This window comes from Caretta caretta, chromosome 9 (genome assembly GCF_965140235.1).
Source record: "Caretta caretta isolate rCarCar2 chromosome 9, rCarCar1.hap1, whole genome shotgun sequence".
In the NCBI taxonomy this organism is placed as follows: domain Eukaryota; kingdom Metazoa; phylum Chordata; order Testudines; family Cheloniidae; genus Caretta; species Caretta caretta.
The window spans coordinates 85,224,420-85,241,260 of NC_134214.1; positions in this window are offsets into that span (position 1 = coordinate 85,224,420).

A 16,841-nucleotide genomic window follows, 5' to 3' on the forward strand; every position below is an offset into this window, starting at 1 on the left:
TGTGGCATCTGAATTAATAGCCACATTGGAAAGTGTTGGCATAAGCAACTTGCTCAAGATAACAGAGCAAATCAGTGTTATAACCATGAGGACAGATGTTAAAATACCCAGTCCTTTGGTCTAATTTCTGCTTCATTTACTCCATGTTATTTTCAGAACAGCACATTAAAATCACAAAGTTTAGACTTTTGCACTATGAAATGTGCCTACAATTTCTACAAAGAATGTTACTATATGTGCAGCCCAGATGCTCCAGTTAAAAATATAAATATAAAATCTTCTTGTGCAACATGGAACCCCTATGATGGGAGTGGGATTTGAGTTGGGCATAGGCAGGAAAGCACAGCTCCTCAAGGAGTCAGGCTAGCATGGAAGACAGGGAGGATCTTATTCTATTTATCATTACTCCCTAGCAGCTGCACCTGTTTATCAGAGGGTCCTTGCTATTCTCCTGCTATAGCTATAATGGCCTTTCAAACCAAAACTTCATAACCATCCTTGGGGAGGGAGACAAACCTGATCTCCCTCTGATGGGAGGGTGAAACTCCACAAATTAGGAGACAGCTGGGAGCTACATCCGACCCCTCCAGGACAAGTTAGAGCAGCCTCAGGTCTGTTTTAACTTTTGCTGACAGATCCCAGCTCCTCAGAAGCTGATTTGTCAGTCAGGATTGCTGGAGTGGATTGCATCCCAGCCCTGCCTTCATCCAGAGTTAGTCCAGTACACCACTATACGTGGGGGCAAGGAACAACTGAAATCATGCCTCATGTCAAAGATATGACATTTCAACATTTAAAATGTGATGTAAAAGTGTATTGGGAAGAAAGTGTATTCCTCCTTTAAGGGACAAGCTGGAGCCTACAGCCTCTGGAAAATCCAGGAGGCCCTGTCCCACCTGGGGGCTGAGCCATATACACAGAAACAGAAAGAGAGGGAGAGAAGAGTAGAAGTGGCATGGGTGTAGGCAGTCTTGCGTAAACAAGACTAAATTGATTCAGAGACTTGGGTATGGACTGAAAATCTGGGAGCCCTAAGCCAGGGTCCTAATGAATTGTTTGTTACAAGTAGGCTTGGCAAAATTTGATTTTTTTTTATGTTTATAATTGATGGATAATTTTAAAGCACTTTTTATTTTTATTGATTGAAATTTTCACAGTTGTGGGGCAGTTATAGGAGCAGACAGTAATAATTTAGTGTCAGTAGATGCTGAGATTCAAAAAGTTAAAGCTTTAGAACTTCCCATTAAAGTCAGTGCAAAACTCCCAATATTTCAATGGGGTGAGGATTTCGTCAACAGATGTTCACAGTATTGCAGTCTCTGACTTTACAACTATCTTTTCCACACGTCGAGCCTAATGCAAGTACTTTGAGAAAATCAAGTATTGTGATACCATGGACACTGATTTTGTTGAGAGGAGACCAATGTTGAGTGGCATCTTCTGAAACAGTGCCCTAGACCTTGATCCTGCAAGGAGTTCCAAGCAAGCCTAATAGCTTCAGTGGGACTTTGTGTAGACACAAAGGTCTGCTCCCATTGATGGAATTGCAGAGCTGGTGCCTCAGGCTGTGTCCATATTCCAATCTAGGGCATGGTTCCCAGCTCACGTACACATACTTGCACTAATTCATCGCTTGATGAGAGCTAGCAGGTATAAATAGTAGCATAGCAGCACAGAAAGCAGCACCAGAGGCACGGCTCAAGTATGCTAAGTACCTATCCCTGGGATTCAGGCAGGTTTGTATTCAGCATGGCTAAACTGTGCCTCTGCTGCGGCTGCCCATGCTACCGCAGCTACACTACTATTTATAAAAAGAAAAGGAGTACTTGTGGCACCTTAGAGACTAATCTGATGAAGTGAGCTGTAGCTCACGAAAGCTCATGCTCAAATAAATTGGTTAGTCTCTAAGGTGCCACAAGTACTCCTTTTCTTTTTGCGAATACAGACTAACACGGCTGTTCCTCTGAAACCTACTATTTATACTCATGCTAGCTCTCACTAAGCTAGTGCAACTATGTGTACATGAGTTAGGAATCCTACCCAGGGCTTGTAGTGTAGATGTAGCCTCGTTTTTTTGCTTTGGATAAAGTTTATTAATTTCATTTGCTTTTGTTCATTATTGATCCTGCAAGCTTTACTCAAGTAAGCAGTCCCAATTATATCAATAGGATTGCTGATATAAGTAAGGCTGCAGGACTGCAAAAAGAAAAGGAGTACTTGTGGCACCTTAGAGACTAACCAATTTATTTGAGCATGAGCTTTCGTGAGCTCACGAAAGCTCATGCTCAAATAAATTGGTTAGTCTCTAAGGTGCCACAAGTACTCCTTTTCTTTTTGCGAATACAGACTAACACAGCTGTTACTCTGAAAGCTGCAGGACTGGGCGCAGAGTCATTTTAGCCTGAAAACCCTCTGTACAAGAGACAGCAGTATTATGACAGGTGTTCACCACTTGCAGTTTTCAGGAGGGCACACTAGGTCACCATGTTAAAGGCCCTGCTTAGATCAAACTTGACAGTCTCAGATGATTCAGTGTCTTTGCTGTAGATTTTCACAAGTGATCTATAGCCACAGGCACACTATAAAAAAAAATCAAAGATCAACCTGTTTACAAAGAGCCGTATGAAACAACCTTCAAAGGCTTTGGCCCTGCAGACTGTGACGTGCCCTGTTATGACCTGCACAATAGGTCAAAAGGAATGTAAGTATAACTTTTTGACCATTTCATCCTGTACTGTATGTTTGCTTTCTTATTGTACTTCATGTACTGAATATAAATAACTATCTCTGTAATTCTGCAGCCTTTGACTATTTTTCTTGCAGCAGCTCTGCTGCTTGGCTTTTTAAAGAGGATATAATAATGTTTCTCCTTTAGTATTTTATAAGTTCCCAACAGGGCAAATTACCTGGCTTTGTAAAGTACATGCCAATGTTGTGTAAATATTTAAAACTCAGATTAGGATGTAGCAATTATCTTGATCTTTAAAACAATTATCCTGATTTTTCTCTTTTGCACTGACTTATTTTCCTCTTACCGGGACAAGTTTATTTCCAAAAGCTTTCTCCAGCAGAGAATGTGTCAAATTCTTATAGTAGTGTAATGTCATACAGACACTGCATTCAGTAGCATGACCACAATGTCAACATTACTTAAAGCTTACCAGCTTCAATTCATTGTTACTGGCTTAAAATATTTTTAGTCTTGAGACATAAAGAAAAATACAAAGATATTTTTAATACAAAACTCTGGCTCATGACCTGGCTTTTGTTACAAGTGTGAATTAAAGGCCAAATTTAATGTAATCATGGACTTCCATGAGCTTTCAAATCAGACCTATAAGTGATGTCCAACAAATCTGAGGCCAGAAAACTCTTATTTGTCATTCTGCATGCAGTGAAGCTAGCTTTCCTGACTATACGGTAATCACCACTGTGATTATCTAGTCTGATCTGTATAACACAAGTCCTAGAATCTCCCCAAAATAACTCCTAGAATATATCTTTTAGAAAAACATTCAATCTTGATTTAAAAATTCAGTGACAGAAAATCTAACACTGTTAGTAAATTGTCCAATGGTTAATTACTCTCATTACTAAAAAGAAAAAGGAGTACTTGTGGCACCTTAGAGACTAACCAATTTATTTGAGCATGAGCTTTCGTGAGCTACAGCTCACTTCATCGGATGCATACCGTGGAAACTGCAGCAGACTTTATATACACACAGAGAATATGAAACAATACCTCCTCCCACCCCACTGTCCTGCTGGTAATAGCTTATCTAAAGTGATCATCAGGTTGGGCCATTTCCAGCACAAATCCAGGTTTTCTCACCCTCCACCCCCCCACACAAATTCACTCTCCTGCTGGTGATAGCCCATCCAAAGTGACAACTCTTTACACAATGTGCATGATAATCAAGTTGGGCCATTTCCTGCACAAATCCAGGTTCTCTCACCCCCCTCCCAAAAACCACACACACAAACTCACTATCCTGCTGGTAATAGCTCATCCAAAGTGACCACTCTCCCTACAATGTGCATGATAATCAAGGTGGGCCATTTCCAGCACAAATCCAGGTTCTCACACACACACCCCCCACCCCCATACACACACAAACTCACTCTCCTGCTGGTAATAGCTCATCCAAACTGACCTCTCTCCAAGTTTAAATCCAAGTTAAACCAGAACATCTGGGGGGGAGGGGGGGTAGGAAAAAACAAGGGGAAATAGGCTACCTTGTATAATGACTTAGAGACTGGGAGTGGCTATTTAAGCCTAAATTAATAGTATCCAATTTGCAAATGAATTCCAATTCAGCAGTTTCTCGCTGGAGTCTGGAGTCTCTATGTAAAAGAATAAATGGACACAAATCAGATGTCAAGAATTATAACATTCATAAACCAGTCGGAGAACACTTCAATCTCTCTGGTCATGCAATCACAGACATGAAGGTCGCTATCTTAAAACAAAAAAACTTCAAATCCAGACTCCAGCGAGAAACTGCTGAATTGGAATTCATTCATTACCAGCAGGACAGTGGGGTGGGAGGAGGTATTGTTTCATATTCTCTGTGTGTATATAAAGTCTGCTGCAGTTTCCACGGTATGCATCCGATGAAGTGAGCTGTAGCTCACGAAAGCTCATGCTCAAATAAATTGGTTAGTCTCTAAGGTGCCACAAGTACTCCTTTTCTTTTTGCGAATACAGACTAACACGGCTGTTACTCTGAAACCTCTCATTACTAAAAAATTATGCCTTATTTCCAATCTGAATTTGTTTAGCTTCAGCTTCCAGCCATTGATTCATGTTATATCTTTTTCTGCTAGATTGAAGAACCCATTCTTAAATATTTGTTTCCCATGTAGATACTTACAGACTAATCAAGTAACCCCTTAACCTTCTCTTAGTTAAACTAAATAGATTGATCTCGGAGTATGTCACTATAAGACACATTTTCCAATCTTTTACTGTCTACCCTATGAAATTAGGTTGAATTTATAGAAGTTGATTTTTAGGAAGTGATTTTATACAGTCAATTGTGTGTGTCCCCACTTAAGTGCGTTAAGTTGGCAGAGTGTGTCCACAGTTCCGTGGACAGTGTTGACTTTTGGAGTGTTGCACTGTGTGTAGCTATCCCACAGTTCCCAGTCTGCTGCCCATTGGAATTCTGGGTTGAGCTCCAATGCCTGATGGGTCAAAAACATTGTCACGGGTGGTTTTGGGTACATGTCAGTCGCCCCTCCCTCCGTGAAAGCAATGGCAGACAATCGTTTCATGTCTTTCTGTGCAGACGCCATACTGCTGTCAGACGGTGCAGTAGGACTGCTAACTGTCATCATCCACCACTTCTGCTACAACGCTGCTCTCCTGGTGCCATGAATCCACCTCACAGGTCCTCTATTTCTGTATAAATACCTATTCTCGTGGCATCTGTCATCCACCACTTCCGCTGCAACTCTGCTCTCCTGCAGATGCCATACCATGGCAAGCATGGAGCCTGCTCATCTCACCACTGCTGTTGTGAGCATTGCAAACGCCTCACACATTATCCTGTAGTATGTGCAGAACCTGCAAAAGCAGGCAAGGAGGCGACAACAGCGTGATCATGATAGTGATGAGGACATGGACACAGACTTCTCTCAAAGCACGGGCCCTGGCAATTTGGACATCATGGTGGTAATGGGGCAGGCTCATGCCATGGAATGCCAATTCTGGGCCTGGGAAACAAGCACAGACTGGTGGGACTGAGTAGTGTTGCAGGTCTGGGATGATTCCCAGTGGCTGTGAAACTTATGTATGCAAAAAGGCACTTTCGTGTAACTTTGACTTGCTTTCTATAAGGAATAAGGCTGCCCTCCCCAGAAACCTTCCGCAAAGGCTTTTTAGATTACCTCCAGGAGAGCTTCATGGAGATGTCTCTGGAGGATTTCCACTCCATCCCCAGACACGTTAAACTTTTCTAGTAGCTATGCTGGCTGTGAATTCTCCCAAGTCTTCAGGGCAAATTATTCATTAAACACGCTTGCTTTTAAACCCTGTATTACATTTACAAAGGTACACTCACCAGAGGTGCCTTCTCCAGCTTCATGGTCCAGGAGCCCACCTTGGGAGGGTATTGGCTCCAGGGTGATGAACAGTTCCTGGCTGACAGGGAGAAGGGATTCTCTGCTTGCCTGCTGTGTGCTATCCTCAACCTCCTCATCTTCCTCATCCACAAAAATCCTCATCCCTGTTGCATGAGACTCCGTCCCCTCCCCCTGTCCTTGCAGGTGTCCATGGACAGTGGTGGGGTAGTGGTAGGGGCCTCCCCTAGAATTGCATGCAGCTCAACATAGAAGCGGCATGCATGGGGCTCTGAGCCAGAGTGACTGTTTGCATCCTTTATTTTTTGGTAGGCTTGCCTCAGGTCCTTAACTTTCACTGTGTCCCTGTTGTAGGCTCTGTCCACCATGCCCTTGGAGATTTTGGCAAATATATTAGCATTTTGTCTTTTGGAACAGAGTTCTGCCTGCATGGATTCTTCTCCCCATACAGCAATCAGATCCAGTACCTCCCATTTGGTCCATGCTGGAGCTCTTTTGCTATTCTGGGACTCCATGGTCACCTGTGCTGATGAGCTCACCATGCTGGCCAAACAGGAAATGAAATTCAAAAGTTCCTGGGGCTTTTCCTGTCTACCCAGCCAGTGCATCTGAGTTGAGAGTGCTGTCCAGAGCAGTCACAATGGAACACTCTGGGATAGCTCCCAGAGGCCAATACTGTCGAATTGTGTCCACACTACCCCAAATTTGACCCAGTGAGGTAGATTTTAGTGCTAAACCCCTTGCCGGGGGAGGATTACAGAAATCTATTTTAAGTGCCCTTTAAGTCGACAAAACAGGCTTGGTTGTGTGGACGGGTGCAGGGTTAAATTGACTTAACACTGCTAAAAATCGACCTAAACTTGAAGTGTAGACGAGGGCTAATTCTTGTGGCTCTTTGAACCCTCTCCAATTTATCAACATCCATTTTCAGTTGTACCAGAACTGAACACAATATTCCAGAAGTGGTCACACCAGTGCCAAATCTAGAGGAAAAATAACCTCTTTACTCCTACTTGAGATTGCCCTGTTTGAATGTAGAAGGGTACTTTTTAAAATTCAAGACTACTATCTCTTATAACTTAAGATCAGTGGTTCCTGAACTCTAGTCTGTAGCTAACCATTGGTCTGCACCAGTGGCTCTCAACCCTTCCAGACTACTATACCCCTTTCAGGAGTCTGATTTGTCTTCCATATCCCAAGTTTCACCTCACTTAAACTACTTGTTTACAGAATCAGAAGTCACAGTATACAATCACTGAAAATTTGCTTACTTTCTCATTTTTACCATATAATTATAAAATAAATCAATTGGCAAGAGGTTTCTTTCAGTAAGGTTATAGATGGAAAACTGACTCTACATTGTTAGCGTCTATTCTGGTCACAGAGATCAATGGGAGTTTTACCATTGACATAAATAGAAGCAGGGTCACGGCCTAGTAATAGCTACAAAGAGTTTATAAATTAAAACCTGATTTCTGATTGCTAGTGTCCTGTTCACTTATCACAGTTGTACCACTAATAAAGATTTTGCAGTCAGAACTTAGTTAACCCATTGCTAAAGTATGAATGAGAACAGAATCCAGCTTGCTTTTTCATAACTCCACTAGCTCAGCATTGATTCTAGCAGCAGGAAAAAAAATATTTGTGTGGGGCAGCAAAGTAACAGTAATTAGATATGACTTGAAGACCCACAGGGAGCAAACAAGGTGGCTTGTTTACACAATCACCTTCCTACTCTAGTCTTCCTCTCTGTAGAACTAACCTTGTCCTGGCAGATAATTGAAATGAAAGTTTAAGAAATTTAAAAACCAGACCTCGCAGGGTTTGGAAAAAAGCTCTTCAAGGGAAAGTCTAGTTTCCACATCCACTGGACCTTTGATAATCCATGCAAATAAATGAAATCATAAAATTGCCACTAGAGATGGACCAAGCCCAGGCCTCAGATGAGAAACCCCCTGAACTTTGAGAGAATGTTGATATTTAAGCCTGGATCTGAATTTTGTAGTTAGTCCCTATCTCTACAATGGGCAGGATGAAATGCTGCCCTCTCTCCAATTTTGGGGGTTAGAAGTATGTATCTAGATTCAAATTTTAAGGTTGGTATGTATCCATCCATAATCAAGAGAAACATAAGACTTAATTGTTTCTGGTTTATTATGTAGCAAAAGCTTTACCAGAATATAATGTTCTACCATAAACCTAGAGACTGGTTTCTTGTCCTATTTGCCTAGCCACTTAACTTTAACTGGTTGATGTGACTGGTTGGCTATCAGAATTATATGTGAGGTACCAGATGGTATCAGTTTCTGGCCTTCCCAGCACAGACAGTAGAAAAAGGACAAATAACAGAAACAACATTACAAATGTGATGAGGACTATTTACATTTTCATTTCTGGGCCCACATCAATATGACACTGGAACACAGAATGTGACTGTTTAGCAACTTAACAGTTTAAGATGCTGACTGCATTTCAGAGATGTTGAGTGCCCTCAATTCCCATGGAACAACAGAAATTGACAGAGCTCAGCACCATTCAGAAACAGGTGCTAAGCTTGAACTTTGTAGTGGCTGTCCCAGAGCAGACTATGAGATGCAAGTGAGAAAGAAGGGAAAAGAGGAAGCACCTGGCAGGAGAGGTGTGCTGTCCTCTGGATGGTATGCTGTTCAGTAACAACTCAGATAATCAACAGTATCCTACCTCCCACTAAGATGACATTGTGTTTCAGATGATAATACATCTTCTCAGAGCCACTGTGTTTCAGAACAAGCTGTACTTGGCAGATTGCCATGCTGTTGAGTGATCCTTCTCCTGCAGTACTCCAGAGCTTCCACAAACACAACAGGCCACTTTCCACTAATGTGACATAAAAGAAAAAAAAAAAAGATTTGAAAATGTCAGTGTTGACACTGACTGACTGCTGAAATCAGTATGCAGAACCAGGTTCTGTTTACAATGCAGATGTGTTAAAGGGAAATAGTGTAACCTGCTCTTCCCACCCCCTCAAACTCACCCTCTCCCACACACACATGCTGCCACACTGAGCAGCTGGCTGCAGTCTGAAGAGAATTGCCATGTATTTAGTCTTTTGACTCATTTTTGTTATGAGCACACATCAAGCTGATGGATGATATTGGTAAGAAGCAGAAAGATTTTTATCCTGGGAACAGGACTAACCAGAAAACTTCGCAATCCATTCCAAAACACGTGAAGTATATGACAATAACTTGAGACATTGTCAATCCACCTTAATCCCAATCTGTTGAAAACACCCATTGGTAATGCATCTGAAGGATTCCCTTTATTATTTCGTCTTCTCCTCCTTCAATTCAGCATGTGAAAAGTGCAGCATTCAGACTCAAAATTAGTGCTGCATAGATGGTCTTCGCAAAAAGAAAAGGAGTACTTGTGGCATTGTATTCTTTTTGCGAATACAGACTAACACGGCTGTTACTCTGAAACCTGTCATAGATGGTCTTGTGATACAAATTCCTGACAGTAGGAACTTGCCCCAATAACTATATGTATTTAGTGACACACTCTAACAGTTATCAGAGATATGCATTTCTGCAGTTTTTTAATCCAGATTAATTTAAAATGCAACTTTCAGATCAGACAAGCCAGGCAAGCAAGACGTTGATACGTTAAACTGAGGTTATGTTAAAGTAAAGAGTTGGGCAGATGAGCATTAGGGCTGAGGCACTGCACAAGGTAACACACTCAGAGTAGTATGGTTGTAAAGACAACAAGATCAACAATTGTTAAGATGTTTTTCAGACTTTAGAAAATATCCTATATCGATATTATTAGTGACATGATATATTGCCTAGCATGATTCAGAAAAGTATAATGATATTTCAAAATACAGAATATGATCCACAGTTGGGAGAATACAGGTAGACAGATGTTACAGTTTGTCGGGGATCATCTCCCCCCCCCAATTGATTTTCCATGTGTGTGCAAGTACTGGCCCAAATCTTCAGATGGTATAAATGAGCATAGCTCTATTGACTTAAATGGAGCTATGCAATTTATATCAGCTGAGGATTTGACACAAAGCCTCAAAGGAAATGACCTGGATTTGAACTCAGAACTTTCAGCTTCCTAAACACATACCTTTGAGAAGGTAAAAGAGCAGCTCCAGTAGGCCATCTGGTCAAAAAAATGCTCTATTTGAGCAGGTCAATGATATCCCAGTGAGGAATGGGATGCACCCTTTCCTATCTCTCACTATCTGTGCATTCATGATTAAGGGAACTGTCAAAAAGATGTTGAGAGATACAGAAAAGAGCATGTCAACTGATTAGCCTAACAGCTCCTTGGATTTTTTATTCTTCTCTATGTCATGCTTCTGTACTCTAGTCATGTAGCATCACCATGGGCTGGCTAGCTACTGACTGCTGATATTGTTAGTTTATTTATACCCAGTTGTGTAAGTGCTAGAGCTGGCTGCTTACCAGCCTCCAAATCTCCTTGGATTATCTCCTCTATTTTGATATCCTTTTCTGAAACAGAGGCAATTGAGTATTGAAATAAAACTCAGGGCTTTTTCTGAAGCCTTGCAGTGAATTGAGTGATTCAGCTGTTGTCAGATCTTCTCGTATTTTGTTTCTAGGATCACAAATCAGTTAATATTTAATCATTTTCTCATTTAATGAAAAAATATTTAGTGGTATTTTTATGTTGGAAGTAATTATGGAACTATTCATAGGTCATTTTAAAATTAGGCTCTAATGAAAGGTTTGTCTTAAGCCTTAAACCTTTACTTTGGTCTTAAATACTGTTTAAATTAACACAAACTGCTATTCATTTGTGACATTTTGAAATATTATGATTATGTATTATTTATTATAGGTATCACTGTACAAATCTAAAGGAAGACAGGATCCCGGTCCAATCAAGCTTACAGTTTAATGCATAGTTCCTGCAAAGAGAAGTGTGCAGGCAGATTGCTGCATCCACAAAGAATCCCACTGACGTCCTTTCACTCTTAAAATTACACACTTGATTAAGTATGTTCTTGAATCAGGACCATAGTGATGCCAAAGTTGTGGCCCATTTTATTTCCATCTTCTGACTCTTTTACTGCTGAGCATCTGAATCTCACATGCCAGAATCATGTGCTGTATTTACTTTTAATATTTCATGTTTAACAAAGATAAAAATATCAACTGAAGTTCTTCATTAATGTAAACTTATTACCTTTTTATTACTCTGTCTGCATCAACTTGTGCCAGTTTTCCCTGTGGATCGGAGGGTGAGAATCTGAATGACATCTCCTCCACCTATTCCCTCACAGCCCTGGAAGCCAGAACCTCAGACAGCCTGTCTTCTAAGGGAGGGAATATGTTGCAAAGGTAACACTCCTCCTTTCTGCATCCAAATGTTTGCAGCATGGCCTGGGGGCACAGATTACTGGTTTGCTTTTAACTAAGTCACCAACAAATTCACAGGAATGGAGAATGCCAGCCATAAAATTGAGAATGATGTCTTAGTGGTAGAGAAAAATATGAATAAATTGTTATTTTATTTAAAAAAAAAAGAATAAAGCGCAGTAGGACAAACTTCTCACCAATAATCATAATAACTAACTAGCATTTGTGATTTGCTCCAGGAGAATGAAGACAATTTTTTTTAAATTGACTAACAAATTTCTAAAATTTTATGTTTCAAAAGAAGGTACTTTGACCTACAGGCTCAAATGTAAGAAAAATTACTAAAGTGAAGAATCCCACAAAAATTCCCAGCTCCACACTTGAAATGAACCCACGTATTTTAGGGTATGTCTACACTTTGAGCTGGGGATGTAATTCCCAGCTTAAAGAGACATACCCGCACAAACTGCGATTGAGCTAGTGAGCTAAAACTAGTGTATCACAGCAGTACGAGCAGTGGAAGGGGCTAGCTGCCCCAACTGCGTGCCTAGTGCCTGAAATGGGTACGTGCTCGGCATGACTAACCCCTCCCACTGGTTGGGTCATGGCAGCCACACTGTTTTTAGTGCAGCAGCTCAATCAGAGGTGGTGTGGATAAGTCTCCTAGAACTGGAATTTAGACCTTCCAGGTCCAGCTGTAGACATACCTTTAGTTCCTGCATTTTCTGTTCCTTTAGTTTTCATGGTTTTGGTACTTTTAATTCTCATAAATTGGAATGGCTCATTGTTCAATAAAATCAGGTCAGAGTGGGATAGATAGCCTTAGAGTTACAAAGCACAGAGAAGTACTTCAGGCAAAATTTTGCTCTCAATTACACCCAGGTAACACAGCTGAAGGTGATGGGGTTATACAAAGAATGGTTTGGTCCAAGATGGCTTAAAGTGCTCACAATAGCAGCCTGGAAAAGTGGAACAGTTGGCAGTAGTGGGGATGGTTATGAGTTCTTCATTTTAAAAAAAAGTTAATTTAGTGTTTGTGAAAGGTGCTGAATTTAGCTTTAAAGATTGATGTCCTCTGTTTACCCATAAAGGAATTACAGCCTGGATAGTGTGGGAAACTGTGCCTTTAAGAAGCTTTGGCAGTAACAACCAGTTCCAAGTAGTTATGTTATGCAATGCCAGTAAGTTACAACTGAAACACTGATCGAAGACTTATGTTAGCCTCCTTGGCTCTGAATGATTATTTAACACCACATGGAACCAAGAGTAAAACAAACTAAGAAAATATCCTTCATGGAAGAATGGAGCAGATAAAAGCCTCACTAGAGCTGAAACTCTGGAAAAGTGGAAACAACTGGAGGTTTAAACAGCGCTTCCCTTTGTATCTGCAAGCAATGGGTGCCAGCAAAAAGGAAGACAGTCAGAAGGCAGCCTTATTTCTGACAATAGCTAGTCCTGAAACACTTAATATGTTTAACAGTTTTTAGTTAAGTCAGACAAGAGGAGGCTAACTATGAAACTGTATAAAATAAATTTGAGTATTGCACTTCACTTGAAAAAGAATAATGAGATAGATGTTTTTAAACTGAGTACAAAAAGAAGGTGAAACAATAGAAGAGTTTGTGACTGATCTAAGACTAAAGAGAGTATCTTGCAATTTGGAGGGGCTAACTGAATGTCCCTAATAAAAGACAAGATTGTGATTAGGATATGGGACAAAAAACTCAGACTACTGGAAAAGCAGAATTAACCTTTTACAAAGCAATTAGAATTTGCCAAGCAAACAAAGTTACCTAGTCCAGACTGAAGTTTATGGAGGGTGGACTGTGCTCTGACACTGTGGACATAATAAAGAATCCAAAATGCAACAAGAAATGAAACCTGAGGCAGAAAGGCATGCAGAACTCAGTCATTGTCCACCAAAAACAGTACATGGAATTGTGCATACTGTGGCAAACTGAGCATATGGAAAAAGATGCAAGAATTGCAATGGATGATCACATCACTTTACGCACACAAGCAGAGTGTGCACGACATGGATAAAGAGCATGACAACAGCACCGCTAGTCCAAAGGAATTCCTCATAGGAGGAATGGACAATGTTGCAGCACAAGATGAATGGACTATCTTGTTGAAAGCAAATAAGACAATTCTTAAGTTGGACACAAGTGCGCAAGCAAGGTGGTGCCAGAAACAGTGATATTACCACTGAAAGAAAAGCCATAGGCAATAGAAGGTAAATGGGTAAAACTGAGGGCTTAAGGTGGTGAACTCCCACTAAGGGAGTATATAAGTAAATAACAAATTAGAAGAGATACAATTTGTAATAGTACCAGGCATAAGAACACCTATTATTGTGTTTTAAACATTTCAGGCCCTTGGTCTCATCAAGAAGGTGCACTCGTTGGATGGGCAGGGGACCAAAACAACTGAAGAAGAGTCTGAGGAAGTCTTCCAGGGCATAGGGAAGTTCTGAGTGTATCTGTATAGAATAAAGCTGAAAGAGCCAACCATCCCATGATTCATGCCTCTAACAAAGTTTCCCTTGCCATAAGGTAGACATTTAAAAGAGAAGCTGAGTAGGCTCATTGCTGTGGGAATCACAGAGTGAGTAGAAGAACTAAGAGCATTCATTGACCCCCACAAAATAAAAAATAAAAATAGAGAACCCTTCACTTATGTATAGACTCCAAAACATTACGTTAAAAGGAAACATTTACCACTACCTAGTAGGGGAGAAATTTTGGGGGAGATGGCTAACACCAAATATCTTTCTACCTTTGATGAATCAGCAGGGCTCTGGAAGATGCCCTTAGAAAAAACTAAGGACATGTTTGTGCAGCACCCCTTTTGGGAGACAGACTTTTCTGCAGACTGACATTTGGGTAGTGTTGGTCATCTGAGGTGGAAAACAAAACAAAATGTTGTTTCAGAGCATGGGCGGGCAAACTTTTTGGCCTGAGGGCCACATCGGGTTTCCAAAATTGTATGGAGGGCTGGCTAGGGGAGGCTGTGCCTCCCCAAACAGCCAGGTGTGGCCCAACCCCTGACCCCTATCCGACCCCCCCCCCGCTTCTCGCCCCCTGCCAGCCCCCCTGGGACTCCTACCCCATCCAATCCCCCCATCCCCTGATGGGCCCCCCTGGGACTCCTGCCCCATCCACCACCCCCTGCTCCCTGTCCCCTGACTGCCCCTGGACCTCCCGCCCCTGACTGCCCCCCATTGCCCCATCCAACCCCTCCTCTCCATCCTGACTGCCCTCCCAGGACCCCTGCCCCCATTCAACCCCCTTGTTTCCCGCCCTCTGACCACCCCAACCCCTATCCACACCCCCCAGCCCCGACCACCCCCTTGAACTCCCCTGCCTTCTACGCAACCCCCTCTGCCCCCTTACCATGCTGCCTGGAGCACTGATGGCCCTACAGCCATGCAGCACAGAGCCAGGGGTCAGGTGGGGGCTCTGCAGCTGCGCTGCTCCAGGAGCTCACAGCCCCCCCGCCCAGAGCATTGTGCCAGTGGCGCGGTGAGCTGAGGCTTCACAGGAGGGGGAACAGCAGGGGAGGGGCTGGGGGCTAGCCTCCCAGGCCAGGAGCTCAGGGGCCTGGCTGGAGGGTCCTGTGGGCTGGATGTGGCCACAGGCTGTAGTTTGCCCACCTCTGGTTTAGAGGGTACTATGGCTTACATAGGCAACATTTTGTTCTGGAGAAAAACAGTAAAAGAGCACAACCAGAGCCTCTGAGCAGCTTTTGAGATGCTGGGCTAAAGCTAAACAAACAAAAATGTAAATTTGGTGTAATAGAAATGACATACTTGGGAAAGACGTTAGTAGGGCAAGGTGGACAGGAAGATCGCAGCACGGTTGAAGCCCTCAGCAACATGCCTACCCCAACAGGCAAGAAATGGGTATAAATATTCCTTGGAATGGTGAACAACATAGGGAACTTTGTGCCTAATCTATCTGTCTGAATCAGCAACTGGAGAGAGCTGCTCAAAGATGTCACGGACATGGAATGCAAATCTTAAGAAAGTAAAGGTGTTAAAGAAGCCCTAGTCCTGAGGTACTCTGAGAGTAGGCACAAAACTAAAGCTATCCACAAATGCCTCCAAGTAGTGTATTGGCTTTATCTTCTTATAACAGTTTATAACTGGAGACCCGTGGCCTAAGTTCCCTCTAAGCTGTGTGGCCGCGCAACTGTGCGGCAGCCTATTAAACGCTGTGCAGGCACTCAGGGCTGCGGCAGTCTCCTAGCCCCAGACCCAAACCAGCCCAGTCCCAGACCTGCAGCAGCTGGGGGAGACACCCCTCCCCCAGCCCCAACCCTGTCCCGGCCTGGACCTGCCGTGGCAGAGATGCTTCTCTCGCAGACCAGCCCCAGGCCCAGCCTGGCCCTGCCATGGCCATGGGAGAGGTGCCTATCCCGCGGCCCTAGCCCCAGAGTTGCTGCGGTGGGGAGAGGCACCCCTCCCCACCACCAGCCCAGGTGCTGCTGCAGGGAGAGAGAGCTGTGTGGGAGTCCTCTCCCGCTGCTGTAGCCCTGGGGCAGCCTGCACCCCAAACCCCTCATCCCTGGCCCCACCCCAAAGCCCATATCCCCAGCCCAAGCCCTCACCCCCCAATCCTCTGCCCCAGCTCTGAGCTCCTTCCCATACATCAAACCCCTCATCCCCAGCCCCACCCCAGAACCTGCATCCCAGCCCTCACCCCCCCGCACCCAAACCCTCTGCCCCAGCCCTGAGCCCCCTCCCACACTCCAAAACCCTCAGCCCCACCCCCACCGCACATCACCTCCATATTGGTGCATGTAACAAAATTCACTCTGAACACGGATGTAAAAAATGAGAGGGAACGCTGCCGTGGCCTGTGCATCACAGGTGCTAACAAAAACGAAAAGTGTCAATATATTCAAACAGAGAAGGAAGATTTGTCATTAGGCTATGAGCATAAAAAGTTTTATTTCTGGGAGACCTGTGTTAGCTATAATCGACCATATTACACTTAATGCCATTGCCAAAAGGGGCTCGCAAACACTCCTTGAAAATACAGAGATTGTTTCAATTTCACATATATGATTTGCAAATTGAATACAAACCTCGGAGAGATTTGGTGTCTACAGAATTTGACAAACGTGACAAAAGTGGTCTCAGACAAAATGTGGATGGTGATTACCAGAGCTACTGCTCAGGATGAGACCCTGCAGCAAGTAATCAAGGCCACTAGAACAGAATGGCTGGGACAGTCCCTCTTATAAATTTAGCGGAAACTCAGTGCTACATGGGATTTTGTTTAAAGGCTCTAGGATGGTGATTGTGAAGATGTTCCAGAAAAATGTTAAAAAGGATACATGCAGGTCATTTAGGAACTGGAAAATCTAAGTGAAGGG